Raw genomic sequence first — 26,384 nt, 5'->3', positions numbered from 1 at the left:
CCATTGCATAGTGGGTCAGATGGAGTTCATGCCTCCCTGGTTTCTTAGAGGCCCATGACCTAATTCTAAATTCTCCATTCAACCATGTCTGAGGTCTTAGACAACAGATCAGCCTGTCTACAGAGGGTGAGAGGCTACTTGCTCTTCTGACCAAGATGTACACGAAAAAAGTACAGAGATGCAAAAGGCTGTATCACAATGTGAACATACTTAACACTACTGAAACTGTACACTTAAAAACAGTTAAGATGGTGAACTTAATGTTATGTGTTTTTTACCACAATAATATAAAAAGAGACATAAGACCCAAGTTTTATTTTTCATACAGCACACCTGAGAATTATTTCCCTTTTTTCTAAAATGAAGGTACACTACCAGTCTTTAATGCCTGATGTGACTTAACACACTCCAAATGAAATACAATCTGCTCCTACAGAGGAAAAAAAAAAAAAACCTAGAACAACACTCAAGCCTCTGCACAAATCTTTGTTGAGTAAGAAAAATGGACATAAGAACAGATTAATGGCAAAAGGACATTAAAAATAGAAAAGAACTATTGATTTGAAGGTGTTACCTCAAGAGATAAGTACCAATAAATAATGGAGAGCAGTGGTCTCCATACATCAGATGATGATGTGCACGAATCCATTCTCCTTTAGGGTTGAGATGCAATTTACTGTTTATCTAGACACTGCTTTGGGATTTACCAAATCACTAAAAGGAATGGGAGGTTCAGTTCATAAATATAACTTTCATAGGATGACAAATACAAGAATATTCTACTGAAATAACTGAGTTCTTTTTTTTTTTTTTTTTTGGCAAATTTTTGGGTTTTCCCAGAATTTTGATCAAGCACATAAAAACAAATCCATGTTCAATCAACAAGGCGTAATAAGATCTTTAATATTCACGTATGATAAGGAGCTCATCATTGAGATTATAGAGCTGTGATGTCCCATTTGGTAGCCAATATAAACACGTGCCTCTTTAGTTCCCCGACCAGGCATCGAACCCACGCCCCCTGCAGTGGAAGCACAGAGTCTTAACCACTGGACCTCTTAACCACTGGACTGCCAGGGAGGTCCCCACGTGCCTCTTGAGCACTTGAGATGGGGCTGCTCTAAGTTGAGATGTGCCCTAAGTGTATTAAACACACCAGATTTCAAAGACTTAGTATGAAAAAAAAAGAATGTAAAATCTCATTAATAATTTTTATATTGATTACATGTTATAATATTTTGGATACATTAGGTTAAATAAAATATATTATTGAAATTAAGCTCACCTCTCACTTTTTTAATGTGGCTACTAGAAAACTTAAAATTACATTATGTGTTTAGCATCATATTTCTATTGGACAGCACTGTAAAGACCATTTGAATTTTCTATCCCATTCTCTCACTCTTTATGTGTGTGTGTGTTGTATGTAAACCTATACATGTGTAAATATATATTCTGATTATCAAAGTAAGATATGGTCTCTTTTAAAAAGTGGACTATGGGGGACTTCCCTGGCGGTCCAGCAGTTAACACTCCCCGGTCGGGGAACTAAGATCCCACACGACTCGCGGTGCGGCCAAAAAGTAAAAGAAGTGGACTATGTAAAAACCACTAAGAAAGAAATACCAAGATAAACATTCTTCCTTCTTGTAATTAAAATGCCTGTTTAAGCACGACTTTTATGAACACACCACAATTTATATTAAACATTCCACTGGTAAAGGAGTCTACACAACGTAGCACTGGCACTGGAGCTGATTCAGACAGGCCACTTGAAATTGCTTTTGTTCCTCTGAACTTGTTTCCCAATGGACTTCTCCATTTAGATTAATTTGGTTGGAGTAAGAAATGCAAAAATGTAAGTCACTGTACTTGGCCCTACAAATCTCAGGGATGGCTTAGAAATGACTGTTACATGATGAAAAGTGATCTCTGGCTAAGAAATTGCCAAGGATCAGAGAAAAATTACACTGACTATTGGCATGTGGATACAACTGAGTTGAAGAAGCTGGAGTCTTAAATGACATTGGACTTTGTAAAATGTCGGCTGAGGTGGTTTTTTTTTTGAAGGCAGGAATTATGATTTTTAAAAATCAATGATTGGGATGAATTGGGAGATTGGGATTGACATAAATACACTAATATGTATAAAATAGATAATAAGAACCTGCTACATAAAAAAATAAAATTCAAAAAAAAAAATCAATGATCGTCTAGCTTTAATACAATAGTGTAATCTATGTAACAGTGGGTTAGAATGGAATTTTCCCACCACAGTTTCAGCTGAGGTGTCCGAACTGCAGATATCAGATACGAAAGTGAGCTGGAGACGAAACCCCAGAAGCAGAAACTACAGGGGAAGTGTTGAAGCTGTTTCTAAGGCTCTGGGACCTGCAACCAGAACAAGGGCATCATAAGAGGTCAGGGTGTGGGGAGGGGAGATTTGTGAATAAGTTTCTTTGGAGAGAACTCTTGCTGTGCTTTGAGGGCCAAAGGACCACAACCTCCTTCACTTTTAGCCTTGTGGGGGAGACTTCTGGAGGGCCGCTTGGGAGCTTTGGAAAGTGTTTACTGCAGAGATATGAAAAGCCCAAGTGGAGGGCTGGGGCCCGGGCATCCAGAGCATCCAAGAAGGGCAGGTCCACTGCTCTGGGGGCCGGTAAGGAGGGGGCTACTGTGTTGGACCAGCTTAAAATCCAGACTTTGTCAAGGGATATAGGAGTGTCTCTCAGGGATCAGATGAGGGTCTTGTGGCTCATCTTGGGTCCTGTCTATTGGGCCCCCTAGAGGGAAAAGTTTTTTTTTTCCAGCTTTTTAGTGGAAGAGATTAACCGGATTCCTTCAGCTGTTGTAGAGGCTGACTGTTGCCTTCCTTTTTAGCCAAATGATTTGTAAAACCTTTGCCAAAAACATTCACGTATATGATATAACGAGTATATTGAGCAAGCCTGACTCTTGTAAATCTGTTTATTTCACTACCATTTTCCCAGTCCCCAAAATTCAAAAGCTCTTCTCTCTCCTTAGGCCCCCCCGTCCAGTCAGTCCATCCATGTCCTCCTGTGTATGTTTCTATCTGCCCGATCCTTACTGCACCCATACTCTTTATGGCCTTCTCTAATCTGGTACTTTAGAGCTACCTACAACTTTTTCCCGGAAAATCCTTACTTGTCACTCTGCTTCCACCCACCACTCCACCACCCCAATACATCCAACATCGCACTGCCATACTCATTTTCTTAACTGCACACCTCTGCTCATGTGGTGTTCCTACTCTAAAACCTTAAGTGCAATGGTTTGTAACCCTAGGGGTGAGCAGAAGACAAGTTACATGGGGAGTAGGGGTGGAGGTGGAGGAGATTGCATTGTGGGAGACTTTAAAACTATACATATGCCTTTCCTAAGACATTATTCTGCACCTCTCCTCTCCAGGTCTCCCCCCCACCTCTAGAGTATTATTACCAATGGGAATATGTTATCTTTGTGACTAGTGGAGATGCAGAATTAACCAAGGCTGTATTAGTTAAAGGTAACAATGGTTTTGTAACAAATAAGCCTTGAATACTCAGTGGATTTATTTCTCACTCTCATCACAGTCTAACAGGAGTGTTCTGCTTGAACAGCCTCCTACATGGCTATCCAGGGGCCCAGACTCCTTCTACATTGTGGCTCTATCCTCCTCATTTGTAAGATGAATATAACAACACTATTCTTGTTAAGCACTGTTGTAATGATTAATATGTGAATGTATGCCTGGTACACAGGAGGATCAGTATTGTTAGGCGTTCCCTAGTGGGTCAGGATAAGTTCTCTTGACAACCTGTCAACTTACCATACAGGGCCAGTTTTGGGCATTTTGAAATGTGAGGTTAACCTTTAGAATCTTATTACCTCACCATTCATTTTTCTCCTCCTACTCCTAGTCTGTCTTATATTCCACTTCCAGAGTATGGAGGCTCTTGTTCTCAGTCATCACTGTTGGAAAATCTCGAACGCCTTCATTACCTCCCCCACCCAAAGTTTCCACTTCCTCTTCACTCCCACTCTAACCCCCAAGGGGTGATATTTTTAAAAGACTAACATGCTATTCATCCCTAAGTGTTGTCTGCATCACAATGAGTGTTTTCTATAGAGAGAAATTCCTCAAGATCCAGTAGAAGGAAAAGCCTTCATTGGAGGGATTTCAAGCATGGAAATAGATGAAGGAGGAGATATCTGGGGAGGTAGATCCTTCCAGGTGAGTAGATGCCAGCTCTGCCTTTCATTCTATTTTTCTTCTTTCCTTCCTTTTACGTTATGCCCAGAAGTTAGTATAAGCAGACCCTTTCTCATGATAAAAACACTGTCTTAATTTTGGACCTAATAATATTTCAGAATAAATGCAGGGAATTCCCTGGCAGTCCAGTGGTTAGGACTCCACACTCTTACTGCTGAGGGCCTGGGTTCGATCCTGGTCGGGGAACTAAAATCCCACAAGCTGCGCAGCACATACATTCATTCATTCATCTGTCCAGTGCTAACCTTGTTGTGGAAGCTTTAAAAGATGGTCACAAATTCTCTGACACTCCTCCCATAAATTGGTAGGGTCTAATTCTCCCCTTCCACTGTCTTGAATCTGGGCTGGCATTATTTGGAAGCAACAGAATTTAGAAAAGTGATGCTATGTGACTTCCAAGGCCTTGTCAGAAGAGGCCTTGTAGCTTCTGCCTAGTTCTCTCTTAATACCTGCTCTCCAGATCTCTCTCTCTTGGGACCCAGCCACCATGCTCTGAGAAGCCCAGGCCACATGCAGAGGCCAGGTATAGGTACTCAAGTGGACAGCCCTAATTGCAGTCCTAGCTGATAGCCAGGACTTGTGGCCCAGCCATCATGAATGTCCAGCCTGGTCAAGATTCTGATGACTGTAGGTACAGTGGACACTTGACTGCAATTGTGTGAGAGATCCCAGAGAGAACTGTTTGGCTGAACCTTCCTTGAATGTCTGACTCACACAATGGAGAGCAAAATGAAATTTTAATATGTATAAAATAACCCTAAATTTGGGGGTAATTCATTATACAGCAATAGATAGCTGGAATATTTGTCATGTTTATTTTTCTCTTATAATCCTACCTTTAAATAAAAAAAAAAGCTCAGAAGTTTTGTTTCCAGCAAAAACTAAAAGGCTCCTGGCCCCATAAGATATTACTACCCTTTCAAAACTTTCTTCCTCAAGAGGAAGAGAAGAGGCAGGTTCCAGCTAATCTTCCAAAATCATAGTCCTTGATTTCAAGCTTTTACCTTCCTTCCAATGTCTCAAAGCAGTGACCAAGAACTAATTCAACACCCTCATATTCTCTCAGAAATCACACTTTGAGGGTAGGAAGGGAACACCTAACTTCAATTGAATAAAACAGTGTTTGAATATCCTAGCAAAACATGCTGCAGGCTTCCCTGGTGGCGCAGTGGTTAAGAATCCGCCTGCCAATGCAGGGGACAAGGGTTCAAGCCCTGGTCCGGGAAGTTCCCACACGCCGCGGAGCAATGAAGCCCGTGCGCCACAACTACTGAGCCTGCACTCTAGAGCCCGCGAGCCATAACTACTGAGTCCTCGTGCCCCAACTACTGAAGCCCGCGCGCCTAGAGCCCGTGCTCCGCAACAAGAGAAGCCACCACAATGAGAAGCCACCACAATGAGAAGCCCACGCACCGCAACGAAGAGTAGCCCCCACTCACCGCAACTGGAGAAAGCACGCACGCAGCAAGGAAGACCCAACGCAGCCAAAAATAAATAAATAAAATAAATAAATAAATTTAAAAAAAAAAAAACAAACATGCTGCAAGGGAAGCAAAGTGGTGTTTCTTTGAGCGACCCACCTGAAGTATTACATTTTTTGGACACATTTTGAACATACCTGACCTGTGATGAAGCAGAGTGTGTCTTGCCAGCAGAGAAATTTCTCTAAGAAAAAGAATCTTCCAGATTGATGGGATCTAGAAGTTATATATAACAATCATGGGAAAAAAATGGGAGAAAACATAGCATCTTTTGAAGTTCCATGGTCCACATCATTTACAATCAGCTGCTGAAGTTCCTTCCAAAAAAAAATTTTATTTATTATTTTTTTTTTGGGCCACACTGCAGGGCTTATGGGATTTTAGTTCCCTGACCAGGGATCAAACCCAGGCCCTTGGCAGTGAGAGTGCAGAGTCCTAACCACTGGACCTGCAGGGAATTCCCCCAAAAAATGTCCTTTATTTTACATTTTTCAATGTAAATCTGACCCAAAGCAAAGGATATTGACAAATAGAGTTCAGTAAAAGAAAAGAACAGAACATGAAACTTAACAGCAGCAGAAATTTTCATGCAAGAAAATCAAATTAAGATAATTTGGCCATGACAGCCCATTTAAATGTGAGAATTTACAAATTAAGATATGTGAGTCCTCATGTTGCTTCCAGTAGAAAGACAGAGATTCAGAAATGTAATTTTAACATATAAATGTCTTCATGTAATCAATATATATTTATTGTCAGACACTGTACTAGAGATCAGCACAAATTCTGTCCTCAAGAAACAAGTAGTCTAGTGGGGTAAACAGCAAGTTAAAAAAAAAAAATTAAATGAGTTTCGTATGTATAAAATCTGTACAACATTCCCAGGCACATAGTAAGTGCCATGTACCTGCAAAGTAAGTAAATAAATATCCATTCATTTATTTATTCAACAAATACTTATTTATCACCTTCTACACAGCAGGCCCCATGCAAGGTGCTGGGGAAAGAGTGGTGAATAAAGAGTGTACATTCAGAGGAGAGGACAGATATTGAACATTCAATAAGCAGGGGCACCCCAGGAGCATTTCTGGGATGCTTGGGAAGCAAGGGAAGGCTACTGGCCCCAGGTGGCCAAAGGCTAGGCCAAGCCAGGCCCAGGATGATGAACTCAGCAGCATGACTGCTGCCCAAATAACAAGAAGAGAAAAGTAGTTTGCCCCAAGCCAAAATGGAAATCTAGTATGTAAAGTCAAACTTGGGAGAGGCTTGAAGGCCAGCGAGGAAACCAAGATCTGTTCTCCAAATTCCGCACTGGATCAGAAGGAAAGTCCAAGTGCAGAAACAAGCACTGGACTTCATGCGTTGGACCACACATGAGAGATGAAGACAACAGTGTAGCTGGAATGGAAGACTAGGCATAGTGCTCGAGACTCTGGCACTTTGGTGCCAGAAGTAGAGTAGACCACCCATAGCACAAACAGGTCTGGACCAAGATATGTTGGAGCTCAAGGCAGACTAAGAATTAGGTGTACTTCTGATGATATCCTTTCAGTATTAATGCAACATTTTCTTAATGGGGGAGCGGAACTGGCACCAAGATAATTTTTTTTTCATTTCTACGAGCGAGACTGATTTATAATTTGATGGTTATAGAAGTAGTCACATGTGGAGGTCTGAGTTAAATGGTACCATATTTCTAATTTCCATTGGGAATGTTATTGCCCTTACAGATTGGTGTTCAGAGTGTTTATCCACTTGGTCTGCCTTTTAACTTGGCTCTGAGCATGAAGGATCCCAGAATATGGGTGTCTGCTGATTGCCCTGGTATGAATGGCCAAGGGCTGTTGTGTGTGTGTGCATATGTATAAAAGTGTATCTTTGTGTGAGTGTGTGTGTGTGTGTCCTTCCTCCTGAACAAGGTGGATTCTGCCAGGTTTCCAAATATGTCAGAAGGACTGGTCCTATGACGATCATCTAAGTTTTACCATTTGAGAGTTTAGAATTCAACACTTTCTATATGGCCTTTTCCCTTTTTCTTCAAACCCCAGAGCTTGGATTTAGGAGTCTGCAAACATGCCTCTGTTCCTTAATGGCTGTAGGACCCTGGGAAGGTTCTTAACCCTATTCAAGGGTAGTTTCCTGATCTTTAAAATGTGGATAATAATATTTAGCTCCTAAGATTTTTGTGAAGATAAAACAGCATATTGAGGGAATTCCCTGGTGGTCCAGTGGTTAGGACTCAGAGCTTTCACTGCTGAGGGCCTGGGTTTAATCCCTGGCTGGGAAACTAAGATCCTGCAAGCAGCACAACGTGGCCAAAAAACAAAAAAAAACAAAACAACAACAAAAAGCCCAGCATATTGAAAGCAATGAATGTGATTCCTGGGTTATAGTAAGCACTAAGTAGAAGTTATTATGGTTGGAATTAAAGGTCCTAAGCAAGAGCTATGAACAGCCAGATGTCACCAGAACTAGGGTTTATTCTCATTTCACCTTATGGCCTATCTATAAATAGAGAGTTAAAATACTGAATAGGCTGTAGACTTAACTAAACCATCCCACTTAAAATGGTTCATCATTTGCTACTTTACAAGGTACTCAAGAGCTGGTCAGTTCTCTTCCGTACAAACAGATGGTCCTTCCTCACCTTAAAATAGGCAGAATGATTTTGCAGACCCAAGCTGACCTGGCTAAAAATCCAAGCATTTCTTATTTCTACATAAATTAATAATTCAAAACAAAATTTCTAAATAACAAACTTCCATTTTGCTAAAAGCAAGGGTCTGTTAATGGATGCCTTTAAACTTAGCAAGCATTCCAGATGTCTCACCGGTGGGTTTTTGTTGTCTCCCTCAGAATACACACTGATGGCCAGGCACTGGCAGCACTGGATGTGATCAGATGCAACTAGGCAACAGTCCAGGACCACCTTCTTCCTAGGCTATAGCTTCTAACACTCTTATAGTGGACTTTTAATTCATTAATTAGCAATGAAAAGAGAAGGGATAAGAGTGCTATATTCTGACATCAATAGTTTCAAACAGCCTAATGAGACATACTAGGATGCCTTCCAAAATTGATGAGCTCAACCACTGATGGGCGTAACCGAAGAAAACGTTCAGCACAGCTGACCCAACAGTTCTTTCCTGAGCTACTCATGAATCCTGAAACTGAAGTTCATTTGGAGTTTTTTATTTTGCTTTGTTTTTTAATTTGGAATGGGAAATGCCTCTACCTCTCTCAAAGCAGAAAGGTTGTATTTTTTTTCTCCCACTGCCTGACACCTTCAGGTTCCACTCAGGCTTGTCCATGGAAGTGTGCGTTTTGGTTAATTATTAGATTACTCACTACACTTCCACTTTAACACTTAAAGGGGCAAAACGGTAAAACAACTGTACATTACTTTACAAATGTGGTGCCCTTTCTCCTTCCTTTCCTCCTCCACCAAACGCTACTCCAACATTTGGGGGAGTCTCATGAACACTTCCGTTCTGCGGTCACCCACCTGTGGGGCAAGACCATTTAAAGCGAGAAAGTGCTGCCTGTGCCTGAATGTTAGCCGACGTGCTCCAGCTGGCTTGGAAGACACGAGAGGCACATGCACGCTGAAGGCAGGAAGGCAAGAGGGAGCTGGTACAAGCTCCAAAATGTTCTAAATGCAAAACAATGAGATTTAGAACTTCAAGTTTTAGGATCAGGACCAGCAACAAGAACAACTCCAAATCCTTGCTCCCAGGTCCTACAGCAGGCAGCAACATGCGGTCCCAGAGCCAACAGGAAACAGAAGCAAAATATTTAAGTGTGGGCTGAGAGGGGCTGCTTATATGCTTATGGATATGTAGACTAGTGGGCACTGCCCCCGTCTCCGGGCCAGTCTGTGGCAAGATGGTGGACACGGCTCCCTTCCCTTTCATTGTAACTGTTGAAAGTATATTCTGTAGGCCAGGGTGGCTACGTAATTTGTCAGGCCTAGTGCAAAACAAAAATGCGGGGCCACTTGTTCAAAAAGCAGGAAAAGAGTGCCGTTAAGGTCCTAAAATATAAAATATTTCCTTGCCTCTGCTCTCTTTCTTTTCTCCCCCTCTCCCTCCCCTCCCACTTCCCCTTCCTCTCTCTTAGTTCCTATTTAACGTCACACCGAATCCTCACAGGCACCTGAGGATCCCATTCTGTGATGAGGTGCACGTGGTCTGCTAGCTGCCAAGTTCCCCCTCCCACCAGCCACTGGGCCCCTGTGCAGGGTCCCCGCCCCAGTCAGGAAGTCAATCCCCCTTCCCACAGCCCACCGTCCCAACCCATGGCAGATGGTCAACCCTCAAAGGACTGCAACTTCCATACCTGGATCAGAGATGGGCTAGAGGCTCACACTTGCCAAGTAGTCTCCTGAACCCACCGTGGCGCTGCCAGCCCAGGGTGAGGACAGCCTGGCATGCCCCACTCGAGACTCCGTGTGGGACACATGTCCAACCCAGACGCCCACTGCAACGTTCCTGGCACTTGTGTCAGGTAGGACATGGGCCTCGTCCCCCCGAACCCCTATCCTATCCTACCCACACCACTCCACCTCTTCCCCACAGTGCTACCTGGATGCTGCCAGGGTAGAGGGTGGCAGTGCTCACAGGGCGGAGAGGGGAGGCCAGGCAAGGCTGGGGCTCCAGTGGATGGAGGAGAGGGGGCGGTCAAGAACTCATCGGGGGAGGTGAGGAGGTGGCAGGAGGTAGACTCAAGGTGGGCCAGGATGCAAGCCCTCACTCCCCACGTGCGCCATGGTCCCATAGGATTAAATAACACCAAGCAGATGTCTTTACTGAAAAACTTCTCTTGTCCTTTAATGTGCTAATGGGCTACTGAATCCCTGTACCAGTCAGGATAGGCTAGGTTATGCTGCAACAAAAATTGACTCTAAAATCTCAGTGGCTTACGCCAACAAATGATGTCACATCAACATTTATGCCCTGTTAAGGACTCTTAGCCCTACACTACTGTTGGGCTGTACCCCACAGGCCTACAAGGCCTGTACTTGCCCAGCCTCAAGACCAAAGAAAGGGCCCGGAGTCAGCAACAGAGACATCATGGTTTAATGGACAGGGGAGCTTACCTGTCTGAAGCAAGGTCCTGGAGCAACACCCCACTGTGTGCGGCGGCCGGCGGGCAGGACATGGCGGCAGGCTTCCTCCCGGGGCTGGGGGGAGGCGCGCGGTGGCGCCGGGGAATTACCAGTTATAACACGATTATTTCCAGAGAGTTTACCTAAAAGCTCTTTCTTCTGCATTACTCTTAGAGATCACAGAAGATTAACGTGCCAGAGAGCCCAGGTGGATCATTTACATCGCAAAGGCACAGGAAGAGAAATACCAATTCCTTCTAGAAAGCTAACTTCCTCTAAGGGCAAATGCAAAAACCAGTTTTAGAATGTCAAAAGAGTCCCATCGTGGACATTTGCAGGGTTTTTTTTTTCAGTTTCTAAAAAGCCAATTCAGTTTAAACAACAGTAATAGGCAATAACACGTTATCAGTCACTCACATGCACATGCCTCACTTTCAGAGGAGAAAGAATCAGCGTTCAAGTCAACCTTCACCTCAGCTGTTAGCTCAGCCTCCGTGGCCTTTCTCGGTATAAAACGCACCTGCCAGCCCACAGCTGCGGCCACTTCGTTTTCCCACCGTAATGGCGCCAATATCTCCGCCATGGCCTTGGGGTGACTATGAGTCCTCGGTACTGTCTTGGCAGCCCCATTCATCAAGGCCGGCCACCCTAGGGCCCCACATACTAGCGGACGGCCACCCCGGGACTTCCCCTGCAACTTTCAGGATCACCCCTGGAACTTTCAGGCCCCTCATGCTAGGTGACGCCCCTGCAACTTTCCGTTGCGCGTCCTTATTTCCTGACATCTCGGCGCTCACAGGAGCTTCCTCAGTCTCCCCGCTGGCTCTACCAATTGGGCTGCACCCCCGCAGGCCTACAAGGCCTCTACTTGCCCAGATACAAGACCAAAGAAAGGGCCCAGAGTCGGCGACGGAGACATCAGGGTTTAATGGACGGGGGAGCTTACCTGTCTGAAGCAAGGTCCTGGAGCGACACCCCACTGTGTGCGGCGGCCGGCGGGCAGGACATGGACACGGGGCTGGGGGGAGGCGCGCGGTGGCGCCGGGGAATTACCAGTTATAACACTATTATTTCCAGAGTTTACCTAAAAGCTCTTTCTTCTCCTTTACTCTTAGAGATCACAGAAGATTAACGTGCCAGAGAGCCCAGGTGGATCATTTACATCCCAAAGGCACAAGAGAAATACCAATCCCTTCTAGAAAGCTAGCTTAACCAATTACAAAAGGCTCACTTTGATACGATAGCAGAGCCATTGGAGGCCACTGTTGTCCAGATCTCTCGGCAGCCCCAGTCAGCAAGGACGGCCACCACAGGACCCCCCAAACTAGTGGAAGCCGCCCCGAGATCACCCACACAACTTTCGGGCGCCACGTGGTAGTAGGCGGCCCCCGCGGCTTTCCGTTCCCCGTCCCGTATTTCCCGACATCGCGGCGCTCACGGGAGTTTCCTCGGTCTCCTGGCCGCCCTGTCCGCTGTTAGGCTGCACCCCGCAGGCCTACAAGGCCGGCGCTTGCCCAGCTTTAAGACGGAAGAAAGGGCCCGTTGGGGTTAGCAAGAGACATCATGGTTTAACGGATGGGGGAGCTTACCTGTCTGAAGCAAGGTCCTGGAGCGACACCTCACCGTGTGCGGCGGCCGGCGGGCAGGACATGGCGGCAGGCTCCGCTCCTGGGCTGGGGGCGGGGGGAGGGGGGAGGAATTCAGGAATTGACCTCAGGTGGGCTCATTAGTTACCAGGGAAACCAGTAGAGGGGCACGCCCCTCACCGCCCCTTGGATAAGTTATTAGCTGGGGCCTGGGGCAGGTACGTAGGACGGTCAGTCCTGTGAGTAGGGTGTAGCTGAAGCTGGCCTTGGTCGGGCAGGGGTGTACAGAGAGCAAGAGAACAGCCATCTTGGGACTTCCCTGGCGGTCCAGTGGTTAGGACTCTGCACTTCCAATGCAGGGGGCACAGGTTCTATCCCTGGTCAGGGAACTAAGATTCCACATGCCGCGCGGCGCAGCCAAAAAAAAAAAAGAGAGAGAGAGAACAGCCATCTTGAGTGGCCTGACCAACTACCCCTAAGAAATCCCTCTGATATCCCTGGGACTTCACAGGGCAAGTGTCTTACAGGTATTCAAGAAAATACTTTCCCACGTTCTTCTAAGCTATCCTTATTAAGTACCTAGTTCTGATAGTTGCTAGGTAGCCACCTATTTCTCTTCTATGAACTGCCATTCTCCATTAGTGCCCACTCTAAGGCCCTATGGTGCCAATGCTATGTGATGGTCTCTGGCAGAGTAGGGCTGGAGAGCGTAACCCCTTTTTTTTTTTTTTTTTACTTTATCTTGAGTAATTATTTTTTTCATATTTTATCTCCTCTGCATAGTAATCACATAACCCCTTCTTGGGCCCAACCTCTGATGAATGGAACCCCTTCAGCCATTAGGCCCTAACCCTTCCCTTTTTGGGGTCTCAGAGCTCTCATCAGATCAGACACAGGGCAGACACCAGGCCAAGAATTTGTCTTCCCTCACCCCTCTCTCCAGGGGTCTTTCCTCCTCTTTTGGCCCCCAAATGAAAACACCTCAGATCAACTCAGGTAAGACCAGGATAGCAGGTATCTGTAGCCTGGTGGTTCTGCTGACACTGACTCTTGGTTAGGGACTCAGCTAGGACACCTTGCTTCATGAGGACCTGTTACCGAAGCTCATGTCACCGCATGACAGGCCAGTGAATGGAGAGGTGAGTTGCTGGGGCAAGGAGTAGTGAGTTTATTCCAGAAAGCCAGCAGACTGAGAAGATGATGGACTAGAATCCCAAAGAACCACCTTCCCCAAGTTGGAATTCACGCTTCTTTTATACTAAAAAGGGAGGTGGTAAAATCCTGGTTCTGGCCAGACTCCAGAGGGGATGTGTTAATTTCTTCCTTCCTGCAGCTGTTCCCAGGTGGCCCTGGTCAGGATGTTTACTGTGAGCTGAACAAAGGTATTTTAGCTTAATGCTCATTACCTGGGGGGCAGGGTTCCCAGAGATGGGCCATTACGCATAATTTAAGCTTATAGGCAACTCCCCTTTAGTGATTAACTGAAGAGGTTCTTCCCTATTACAGATGCTTCATGCCCCCTGGTATCTCCTTAGTAAATCGAGTCTGCAGAAATGATGGGAGTTGGAAGCCTCAGCTCTGTTGTCTTAAGGGCATTGAAAAGGCTTTGAAAGTTGGTAACTGTTCTCACTTCCAACCCAAGGACACAACTGGAATGAGGTGGTGAGCAATGTCCCCAAGCAGTAGTTCAGAAGGGAATGGAGGCCTTTTTACAATATTTAAATATCCAGACCCATCTACAGGGAAGTCTTTGAAATTCTTCCCACCACAGAAGCCATGTTGGAATTCTGAGCTTCAGTCCCACTAAGCCCTTGTGGGAAAGAAAGACTTCAGGTGAGTAGTGATGAGTCTATAATAGAGAGAGAGGGCGGGAGTGGGAGCGGTGATGGGGAGAATGAGGGGGGAATAAATCTGATTCTGAAAATAGCTGGAGATTTAAAAATGGAGCTGGAGGACTTCCATGGTGGCGCAGTGGTTAAGAATCCACCTGCCAATGCAGGGGACACAGGTTCGAGCCCTGGTCCGGGAAGATCCCACATGCCGCAGAGCAACTAAGCCCGTGCACCACAACTACTGAGCCCACGTGCCACAACTACTGAAGCCAGTGCACTCTAGGGCCCATGCTCGGCCCAAGAGAAGCCACTGCAATGAGAAGCCCGCGCACCGCAGCGAAGAGTAGCTCCCGCTCGCCACAACTAGAGAAAGCCCGCGCGCAGCAACGACGACCCAATGCAGCCAAAAAATAAATTAAAAAAAAATATATATATAATGCAAGTGGAAATCAGACCTGGAAGCAAATTCACTAAATGATTGATGAGTGAATTCAGTAATTAAATTAACCTAGTTCCTTTAAATATGATTTTACCCCTGAGAATAATCAGCAGAATTGTAAGAAAAGTATTTGCCAAAGTTATCTCATATTTAATTATCCATAATTCTGTGCCATGCACAGAGGAAGAGAAAGAAAACCTGGTAAGGTGGCCAGATTCATGGGCTGGGACAAGGAGGGGAACCATTGTCTTGCCTGATAACAGAAGTGAATTTTGTGGCTGTTTTGATTATAATTTTTGATCTAGATTCAAAAGTTCTTCCCTGTGAAACTTACCGGAAAGAACTTGGCTGAAGGCATCTGTAGTGATGAAAGTTTTTTATAGGCATGCTTCTTAAAGCAAACAGAAGTTAGTGCTTTCCCTGGCAAAGCATTGCCTTTGTGACAGTTAATGAAGTCTTTCTCTCTCAAAGGCAGAAGGGGGATAAATGGGGCATTGTGGATTGGGCTGTACCTCTCAAATATGTAACGGGTGGCTGATGAGTTGATTCCACAGGTGTGCAGGGATAGTGAGAATTCTTAAGGTGAGCCGCTCCCACCCGCTCCCATTGAGTCCCTACTAAGAGGGACTGCCCTTCGGCAGAATGTCATGTGGAGTCAGTCGCTTCATACCCTAGACCTCAGTTTCCTCATTCTTGAAGATTTCTACAAAAGAAACCTATTTCCACACCCTTGGAAGTGGGTGCTCCAGGAGATGCAAAGGGCGTGAGCCAGGGACCCATTGTTCTGATGCCTCCTACCAACCATACTTTCATGCAACTCTCATTAGTCACCCCGCCTTTGAACTCCTGTCTGGAGGCGAGCAGACTGAACCTGTTCCATATACCTGACTGAGCTGATCATTTTCTCTTACTATTATTAACAGGTTGGCATTTGTGATAAGAGGTAGGAAAGCAGGGAAGAACTAGAGATAGTAGAAACTTACTCTTTGATTGCCTGGAATGACTATTTTCCATAAATATGCACTATTTATTTTAAAATATTTAACGAAATCTCCTAACTCTAGGTAATATTTGATCACAGTACCCTTTCAAACTTTTGATTGATATATAGTATACATACAGAAAAGTGCATATAACCTAAGTGTACGGCTCACTGAACTTTAAAAACTTAAACACGTCGTGCTGTGGCCAGTACCCAGATCAATAAAGAGGACTTGGGACTTCCCTGGCGGTCCAGTAGTTAGTACTCTGTGCTTCCACTGCAGGAGGCACGGGTTAAATCCCTGGTCGGGGAACTAAGATCCTGCAAGCCCTGCGGCTCGAATAAATAAAGAGGACTTTACGCACAACCCCAGAAGGCCCCTCCCCCAAATACTCATTCCAGACACAACTTCTCCCTCTAAGGGTAACCAATAGCCTGACCCCTAATAGCAGAGATTCTTTTTGCCTGCTTTTGAACTTTATATAAATAGAATCATACAGCCTGTGCTCTTTTTTCCTGACTCCTTTCAGTCAGCATTATGTTTGTGAGAGCCTTCCTTATTACTCTGTGTAGTTATAGATTGTTTATTCTCATTGCTGCATAGCAGTATAAATACACTAGAATTTATCCACTGTTGATGGACATTTGGGTAGTTTCCAGTTCAGTGTTATTACAAGTAGTGCTGTTATAAACATTCAAATTCATGTCCTTTCGTCAACACAAGTATGGACTGTTTGGGGGTATGTACCCAGGAATTACTAGGTCATAGGGTAAGCATATGTTCAGCCTTAGCAGATACTGTCAATTTGTTTGTAGTTGTACCAGTTTGCACTTCCACTAGCAGTGATGAGACTACCGGTTACTCTACATCCTCTCCCAAAATGTACTCCACCAATCCCCTGCCTACTAGGGGGTGTGGTATAGTCTAGTGGCTAAGAATCCAGATTCTGGAACTAGACTTTCTGGGTTCAAATTCCAGCTTTATCACTTAATAAGTGTGTGACCTTAGGTACCTTACTTAACTTTTCTGTGCCTCAGTTTTTTCATCTGTAAAATGGGAATAATAAATCATCTACCTCATAGAGTTAAGGATTATATGAGTTAATGCATGTAGAACACTAATAGTGCCTAGCACATAGAAAATACTCCATAGTATGGAGGTTCCTTATAAAACTAAAAATAGAATTACCATATGACCCAGCAATCCCACTACTGGGCATATACCCAGAGAAAACCATAATTCAGAAAGACACATGCACCCCAATGTTCATTGCAGCACTATTTACAATAGCCAGGTCATGGAATCAATCTAAATGCCCATCAACAGACAAATGGATAAAGAAGATGTGGTACATATATACAATGGAATATTACTCAGCCATAAAAAGGAACGAAATTGGGTCGTTTGTAGAGACATGGATGGATCTAGAGACTGTCATACAGAGTGAAGTAAGTCAGAAAGAGAAAAACAAATATCGTATATTAACACATATATGTGGAACCTAGAAAAATGGTACAGATGAACCGGTTTGCAGGGCAGAAATAGAGACACAGATGTAGAGAACAAACGTATGGACACCAAGAGGGGAAAGTGGCGGGGGGGTGGGGTGGTGTGATGAATTGGGAGATTGGGATTGACATGTATACACTAATATGTATTAAATAGATAACTAATAAGAACCTGCTGTATAAAAAAATAAATAAAACTCAAAAATTCAAAAAAAAAGAAAATACTCCATAAATCTTAGATATTATTTTCATTCAAATGCATTGAAATCAATTGCCACCAGTGCAGTAAGGGACTTGTGTGTCTTACTGTAAAAGAAATAGAAAGTTTCCCACATAACCTAGGAGGTAATCAGATAAGTGCCACAAGGGGTCTCTGTATGCAGGAGCAAGTTAGCATACCCGGCTCAATCTGGGGCTATGCAAATCACAGCTAATCCTTGGGAACTTGAATGTGCAAATTAAACCAGAATGTCAGTGCTCCACAATGTTCATAGGAGAGTATGAACCACGTATAGAATCAATACAAATGACAGTCTGTGCTTTTATTTATTTATTTGGCTAGTGAAGCCACTGACATCTCTCCTATTGTTAGCAGATAACAGTGAATTCCTTAACAAACTCTATAGACTTTTACAGTCTAGCCCTTGTCAAACACCACTTTAGGAATTGACATAGATATGGATTTCAGTAAATAAATATACATTCAGTAAATATTCAATGGAGGAAAGAGAAATGGTAAAGAATGGTGATAGGGGAGTGGGTGGGTAGTTCAAAGACAAAGCTGACAGCTCACTCCAATCTCCAGGTGTGAGCCATTGAATGGAATTGGTTTTTAATGTTAAATATCAGCAAAGGGACTTCCATGGTGGTTCAGTGGTTAAGACTCCAAGCTTCCACTTCAGGGGGCTCTGCTTCCATCCCTGGTCGGGGAACTAAGATCCAGCATGCTGTGCCGTGCTGCCAAAAAAAGAAAAAAAAAAAATCAGCAAATATATTTTCTGTGTCCCATCTTCTAGCTTAGTGGGCTCCAGCTCTGGCTGCCAATTAGAATCACCTGGGGAACTTTAAAAAATACGAATTCCCTGCCCCCCACAAAAAAAACACATGCCCAACCTCTCACCCAGAAATACTGATTCAGTTTGTTTGTCAGCAGGGCCCAGATTTATTTATTTTTCCTAAGTTCTCCAAGTGATTTTAATGTGCAGCCAGAGTTGGAAAATATCATTCCTTCTGAGTGTGGATAGCAACAATACTGGTGGTGCTTTCTGAGTGGTTGTCTCCTGCAGCGGTCTCACAGGGAGGATCCTGAGTAGTTTCTATGGAGTCTGTCTGCTTTGGTCAAGAAAAACTCCAAACACTGGCTCAACTGGTTTTTATCTGGTACATTTTCTCTCATACCTATAACCTCAGAATATTCCAGTCTATTTTAAGGCTTCCTGTGGTTTCTAAAGCACAATACTTTCCGAACTGAAGACTTAGCCATTTCAAATCTCATGGGCTATGATTCAATCTAGAGCAGAACTAAACAGAACTAAGTACCCCAATTAGTAGTTGGACATTTTCTTATTGATGAAAAAAGATACATGAAAGAGCATTGAACTGTAAAGCCCTTCATAAAAGAGTGAAATTATTTTTTATGTTGTTGTTGCTATCACCCATGGTGTAAACTGCAGGAAGATAGGAAAAAGCCATGGAATAATCATTGCATTTGGACATGTGAATGTGAATTTCTGGCTCATCCACTTGTTAGCTGTGAGTCCTTGCCCTCTCTGGGCAGATGTTTCATGAAAGATGGAAGCATTAACAGACCTCAGCAGGAAATTTTGTGGATTAAAGGAACTAATGTGCTTGGCAAGGAGTGAGTCCTGAGTAAATGGCAGTTACCTTCCTGTATTAGTCAGTTAAGGCTATGATGCTGCTGCATAGGAAACACCCCCACCCTCAAATCTTAGTGGCTTACTAAAACATCATTTATGTTCTCACTCATGTGTCTATGGGTCACTTATGGCAGCTCTGCTTAAGGCTGTGAATCAGACTTAGGTCTGTTCCATATGTGTCTCATTCTGCAATCAGCAGCTTCCTGGGGCATGCACTTCTCATGTGACAGAAGTACAAGAAGAGCCTGGCAGAAATTTGCAGTGCCTTTTAATATCTCAGCTCAGAACACATTCATGATCACTTCCACCCATTTTCCCTTGGCCAGAGCAAGTCATATGGCCAAGCTCAAGGTCAATGGGACAGAGAAGCATAATCTGCCTAGTCAAGCTATGGCACAGTAAAGGGAATAGAAGGAAGAATTGTAAACAAACAACACGTTCTACCACACTTACCTTCCCTTCTGCAGGGTGCCAACAGAAGAAAGATGGGTAAGGAGGGAGGAAATAAATAGTTAGCTCCCATAGGAACTCTGCCTTGTGCCTCATTTGTAAGCTCTTGTCTAGCCTCCTTTGTAGAGCTGGTCTAGCATTCATGCAGGTAGAGAAAAGCCATCCTGTGGGTGTGGCAGCATTCTGGCTCCTCTCCCACCTCCAGGTGTTTGTGATGAGGGATAAACTTCTCAGAGGCAATCTAGAATTCACCAGAAGCTGTCTCAAATTCTGCTTGCATCAACACATCTAAATTTATTTAGAAAGATAAACAGAAGCGGGAGCTGGTGAAATTCAGCAAAAAAGACTACACTATATACCAGTTGTCAAAATAACCAGATGTTGGGCTAAATTCATCCCCTTCTCTTTACCCCTTCCACATCTTTTTAATGTATGGGCACTGTCTTTTAGGATTTGCTCTAAATGACATAATCTCTTCTCCAATATATAATGGTGGTAGGCTAAGTGCCCTTCATTTGAATTCTAACATTTCATTTGGATTTCAAAACTGGGTGAATAGGCAGCTCCACCTCTATTATCTAACCAGAGGATTCTGGCCAAATGTGTAGTGTGGTTATAGAGAGTTACCAGATATGCCCTTGCATGTTCACTAATTTCAGGAGGATTTTAGTGAATAAATCAAAGGTGTTTGTCATAATTGAGGATAACTCAGAATGTATTTCAAGATATCAAACTATATGAAAGTCATCTCCCTAAAGATCTTTGTTGAAGGATATTTAGTAACAGCTGTGCAAGCAGAGGATGGCAGGCAGGGCTGTGCTGTGTTCATTGTTACAATCTCAAAAGAGCTACAGAACCGCCCTTCTCCAGGTATGGTCCCTGGACCACCAACATCAGAATCACCTAGGGCTGTTTGTTAAAAATGCAGATTCACAGGCAAACCCCCCAGACTTAACGAATTGGAATCTCTGAGTGCAGGACCCAAGAATTTCCACTTTTCTGCACACCAAGGCTTTTGTATAACCTCAAATGTAGACAGAGGTCCTGCACATCTTTGATTCTAAGTAACAGTTATGGAAAATGTGAGGTTTTTATAATGCCAAATTAATCACTCTCACTGATAAACTCAGTCAAAGGATCTTTCTTGTTATTATTACTGAAGGTTGTTTTTTTTTTTTTAAAGAAATTCACGTTCTTTTATTTATTTATTTATTTATTTATGACTGTGTTGAGTCTTCGTTTCTGTGCGAGGGCTTTCTCTAGTTGCGGCAAGTGGGGACCACTCGTCATCGCGGTGCGCGGGCCTCTCACCATCGCGGCCTCTCTTGTTGCAGAGCACAGGCTCCAGACGCACAGGCTCAGCAATTGTGGCTCACGGGCCCAGTTGCTCCATGGCATGTGGGATCTTCCCAGACCAGGGCTCGAACCCGTGTCCCCTGCATTGGCAGGCAGATTCTCAACCACTGCGCCACCAGGGAAGCCCCTACTGAAGGTTTTTTAAAGACTAAATTTGTTGAAACTTGCAACAAGGGTGCTACTGTAATAAGATTTTTTTTTGCCTTTTTTTAACATAATTTGAACATTTGAAACCATATTTTTCATTAAGACCTCTATTTCGATAATAACCATTTTCCTCCCATTTTCTCAAATACCAATGGCCTACAAAATGTGTATAAACATTGTTGGATTAAAGATGAAAGTTAAGAGACACAATTACTGTGAAGGATAAGAGGTTTTATTTGTGTTTTAAATTTCGCACGTTTTTTCCCTAGTGGATAAACTGCCTTTTTATGGTGTTTTAGGTAAAAGAACTACCTACAGTGAAGGTAGTGTAACCACCTAAATGAGAATTATCTTTCATCTTCCACTTAGTAAGTGCATTTTAATATTTTTATCTGTGTGCATGGGATAATAAAAAGCATTAACTACTTCAATAAATGAATTAAACAAAAGGACAATTTTGAGAGCTGAAATATAGAAAACATCAACTAAGAACAAGTTGGACTCCTCCCTCCCTTTTCTACCTTCCTTTACCTCCTGTTTATTACATGTAAGTTTCAAGGCCTTCATCTTAATGGCTTCCTGCTTCCAACTGTGTGGAAGATGAATTTGAACAATTTGGAAGATTCTGAAACCTCTTCTTAGTGTAATCACTGAACACAAACATGCAAAAAGATGTGGGAACATCTGTGTCCCAGATTAAGAATGTCACAGTGATATTTGAAAAAAATCTCTTCCATTATCTCGCCTTTAATCCAATTAGCAAATACATGTCATTCTAAAAGATTCTGGTAACCATTGCTCAGAGGGGGAACAATCCAGAAAAGAAATGCAAAAAGGATATTTTCAGCACCATGAAATTTAAGGACTAACAGAACTATGGTAGGAAAGATAATGATAAAGCTCATGCATTTAAGGCTTTTATGTATTTGGGCTCAGAGTTTTTTCACTTTATTTTATGACAAGTAAAAAAATTTTTGAGTGACAAGGAAAAAATAATGTTACCTCCAAAGTGATTTCAAGGGAGAAAGGATTTCCCTGTGAAAATAGCAGGATCTTCCCTGACCAACAGGGCTGCAATGTCAAGGGTTCAAATGCATTCATGGAGCATTTATTTCTATTTTGAATTTACCTAACTATTTGCCTCAATATATCCTGCAGCATTTTTGAGAGAGGTCAAGGGTTTAAGAGGCCCTGGGGTTTAAGCTAACATTTCTTGTTTCACAAACAGATCTCATGTCAAAGGTTGAGTGTGCTATAGCTGAACATAAAATGGCCCCATCTCTTCAGCTGCCTGGTGATTTTATTCACAGTATCCAGCAAATTGGGATATTATTACAGTGCTCCTGCAGTAAGGGTCTCATTGTACCCTGATTTTATTTTCTTTTAGTAGCTATTAATACTCAAAAAATAAAATGAATATCAATGGAACGACATTGGAACATTCAGATAGGCAACCAACTCTGCTTTTGCTGTAAAAGGTATTGAGAATCATTTCTTGTTTTTTTTTTTTTTTTTTTTTATTTTGGCTGCGTTGGGTCTTTGTTGCTGCACGTGGGCTTTCTCTAGTTGCGGTGAGTGGGGGCTACTCTTCCTTGCGGTGCGCAGGCTTCTCATTGCGGTGCTTCTCTTGTTGTGGAACATGGGCTCTAGGCGCACAGGCTTCAGTAGTTGTGGCTCATGGGCTCTAGAGCGCAGGCTCAGTAGTTGTGGCGCACGGGCTTAGTTACTCCACGGCATGTGGGATCTTCCCGGACCAGGGCTTGAACCCGTGTACCCTGCATTGGCAGAAGGATTCTTAACCACTGCGCCACCAGGGAAGTCCCCGTTTCTTGGTTTTGGTTCACATCTATTCATAACGAAACTTTGGATTTCTCCACCAGAGTCTTGATGCCTGTTTCTAAAACAAATCCTCTACCTTCAAATTGGCCTACGTGGATATTTTGTGTAATTGAAGAGTGAAAGATTTTTACCGCAATTTATTCATTTTTGTAAAGGCCGCTGCCTGAAGGACTCTGGACTTGTGTGTATAATTGTGACTAGAATAAATAGGGCACAATTCTTAGCGCATGTGATATGCTCTCGATCAATATTTGTTGAATGAATATTAAAAAAATAGTGGCTTTAGACTGGACTATGGCAGCAAATTTGTGCACACGCACACACACACACTTTTATGGCCATTGTGGGGATGAAGGAGAATTCTTTAAGATGTAAAGCTTAGTTCTAAATAGGGATGCCTCAGTTGACATTTGATTATTATGAAACCCCCCATGGCTCTCTGAATCTGTACTGGAGCATCTCTCTCCGTCCTTGCAGTGAACTGCAGACAACTTGATCTCTCCAGTGTAGATTGCCAAACCTTTGAGGGCAGAAACCTTGTCTTATATCATCTTTGAAGTTCTCGTTGTACCTAATTCAGGGCAGTGGACCTAATACACACTTGCATATTGGTTGACCTGTACCACACAGGGTTTTAGAAAACCAGAAACTAAAAATAAAATCAAGGGTTGTGGGCTTCCCTGGTGGCGCAGTGGTTGAGAATCTGCCTGCCAATGCAGGGGACACGGGTTCGAGCCCTGGTCTGGGAAGATCCCACATGCCGCGGAGCGACTAGGCCCGTGAGCCACAATTACTGAGCCTGCGCGTCTGGAGCCTGTGCTCCGCAACAAGAGAGGCCGCGAAAGTGAGAGGCCCGCGCACCGCGATGAAGAGTGGTCTCCACTTGCCGCAACTGGAGAAAGCCCTCGCACAGAAACGAAGGCCCAACACAGCCATAAATAAATAAATAAAATATTTAAAAAAAAAAAAATCCAGGGTTGTAATATATTAGTAGTTTATAGCAATTATTATTGTGTATGTGTTTTTTCAGTGTGGGGAATTCAACTTTTCAAAGCATTTTTATCACTTATGTTCTCATGGGTGGGAGGGTGGGTAGAGACCACTCCATTTGCTATCATCTGATGTTATGGGCACACGTGATTGCCTTCTCATACCACCAAACTATTGGATTGATTTAATGCAGACAATTGACAAGTTGTTTTTAGAATTACCTGGACAGAACCTGGTAGTTATGTTGCACTGATCCATGTTGGACATTTTGCAGTTAATTGTGTTGAATGGAATTAAAATAATAGGTAACTTTTATTGAGCATTTTTACTGAGCCAGTTGTATTCCTTCAAGCTCCTCATAGAGAAGGAACTTTTATTTTTTATTTATTTATTTTTTTTAAGAGAGTGTATCATCTTTCTTTTTTTTAAAATTTATTATTTATTTTTGGCTGTGTTGGTTCTTTGTTGCTGCATGCAGGCTTTCTCTATTTGTGGCAAGCGTGGGCTTCTCACTGTGGTGGCTTCTCTTGTTGCGGAGCACAGGCTCTAGGCATGTGGGCTTCAGTAGTTGTGGCACGTGGGCTCAGTAGTTGTGGCTCACGAGCTCTAGAGCGCAGGCTCAGTACTTGCGGCGCATGGGCTTAGTTGCTCCGTGGCATGTGGGATCTTCCCAGACCAGGGCTTGAACCCGTGTACCCTGCATTGGCAGGCGGATTCTTAACCACTGCGCCACCAGGGAAGCCCGAGAAGGAACTTTTATTATCCCCATTTTTCAGATGAGGAAACTGAGGTAAAGCAACTTAAGTCATCTGAAGTTAAGGTCAGATAGTTAGTGATGAAGGAGCTAGGGTTTGATCCCTGGCAATGTGGTTCCTGAGGCTCCTCTATCTAGGGTAATGTAGCAGAAAGGTAGCTACTACCTTTTTTTTTTTTTTTTTAAGTAAGGGAAGTAGTCAACCATGAAATTACAACTCAAAGAATAATAGAGTAATGAAAAAACTAAATGTTCTAGACCTGCCAAGACATTGGAGTAACTTAGATAGAAATTATGAAATTGTATTATTTCTGTCCTGGGTATTTGCTCAACAAGATCCTGGCAAATAAATCCCATTCAGGAGAGAGATGCAGTGGGAATCATTTGCTTTTCCCTCTCTGCAGACCCTACATTCTTCAAGGAAGACCTAAAACGGAACATATTCTGTGAAATTAAATAGTGTGTCTCAAACAGAGTGTGGCCAATCCTCTGGAATTGCCTGAAACTCTCCAGTGAGAAGCAAAGGGAATTTTTCTCTAGCCTGCTGGTCCTCCAACAGCTGATGTGGCATCCCCTGTCTCTGTTACTCTCTTAGCTAGTTTGCTTCTTGAAGCTAGGCGGAGCATCCTTAAAGAAATGGGCGTTCTCTGTGTGTGTATTTTAAATTATTAGTAGTATGGGAAGCTTTGTGGAGTCTGTAGGATGTGGGCCAATTAGGAGAGAGAGAGAGAGAGAGGTGAAATGACACTGAAAGTCCTTGAGAATGTACTGACTTTAGAAAGCCTTTTAAAAACCAGTCACAAATTCAATATGATTAATTACCTTAAAGTAGCTTGTAGAGTGTTTCCTGAGCAGAATTGGAGGTCACTTCAAACGAAGTAAATAAACCACAGCTAATGTGCTGACCTTTTAAAGAGAAAAGGCAATTGCTAAAAATGTCCATCCGATTTCCATTACTTACTACAGTCATTAGAAACAAGGAATGTGTTTATCGATCTAAAGTGGTTCAAACAGTATTTTCTTTGTTCAAACCGATTTAGCTGGAAGGAAATTCAAGAGCTTGCCTTGTGCCAGAAAGAGAGAGAGAGAGAGAGAGATTCTTTACGTAAAAAGCTGTTGTTTTTCAATCCTAGGGCCGTTCACCTAAGAAGAACTGGGTTTCTATTAAAGCAAAGCAATTTTTGCCCTTAAATGGTTTAGCTCTAAGCCCTTGAGACTCAGATTAGCTTTGGAATTAGCAATATCAGTATAATCTGGGAATACATTAGAAATGTAGACTCTTCAGCCCCACCGCAGTCCTAACTGAATCAGAATCTGGTTTTTAACAAGATGTTTCATGATTCATATGTACATTAATGTTTGAGAAGTACTAGTCTACGCCAACATGAATGGTTATTTAAACATTTGATAGAAAAGAGAGCTGGTTAAGAGAAGGAGAAAATACTACCCGATAAAAGCACCTTTCTCCATAGATGTACTGGTGTTAATAAACTTGCTACTATCCACTAATGCAGCCTTGAAGTAAAAATTTAATGGGTCCTATGGCCACATGGCCCAACATATGAGCACAAAAGCAGAGTCTAAATTTGTTAAGTGATATCCAAAATGCCAACTAGAAGCAGACTTCAAAGGACAAATCTTAATCTAATTATTACACAGAAATGATTTAAAAGCATTTTGTTTGTGGCTAAGGTTACCAGCCACACAGAACTGGCCAAGGTAGTACAAAACTCTAAGGACTAAGATTGATTTGGTCTTGGAG

This window comes from Balaenoptera acutorostrata, chromosome X, assembly GCF_949987535.1.
Source record: "Balaenoptera acutorostrata chromosome X, mBalAcu1.1, whole genome shotgun sequence".
NCBI lineage: Eukaryota > Metazoa > Chordata > Mammalia > Artiodactyla > Balaenopteridae > Balaenoptera > Balaenoptera acutorostrata.
This window is presented reverse-complemented; position numbering follows the sequence as displayed.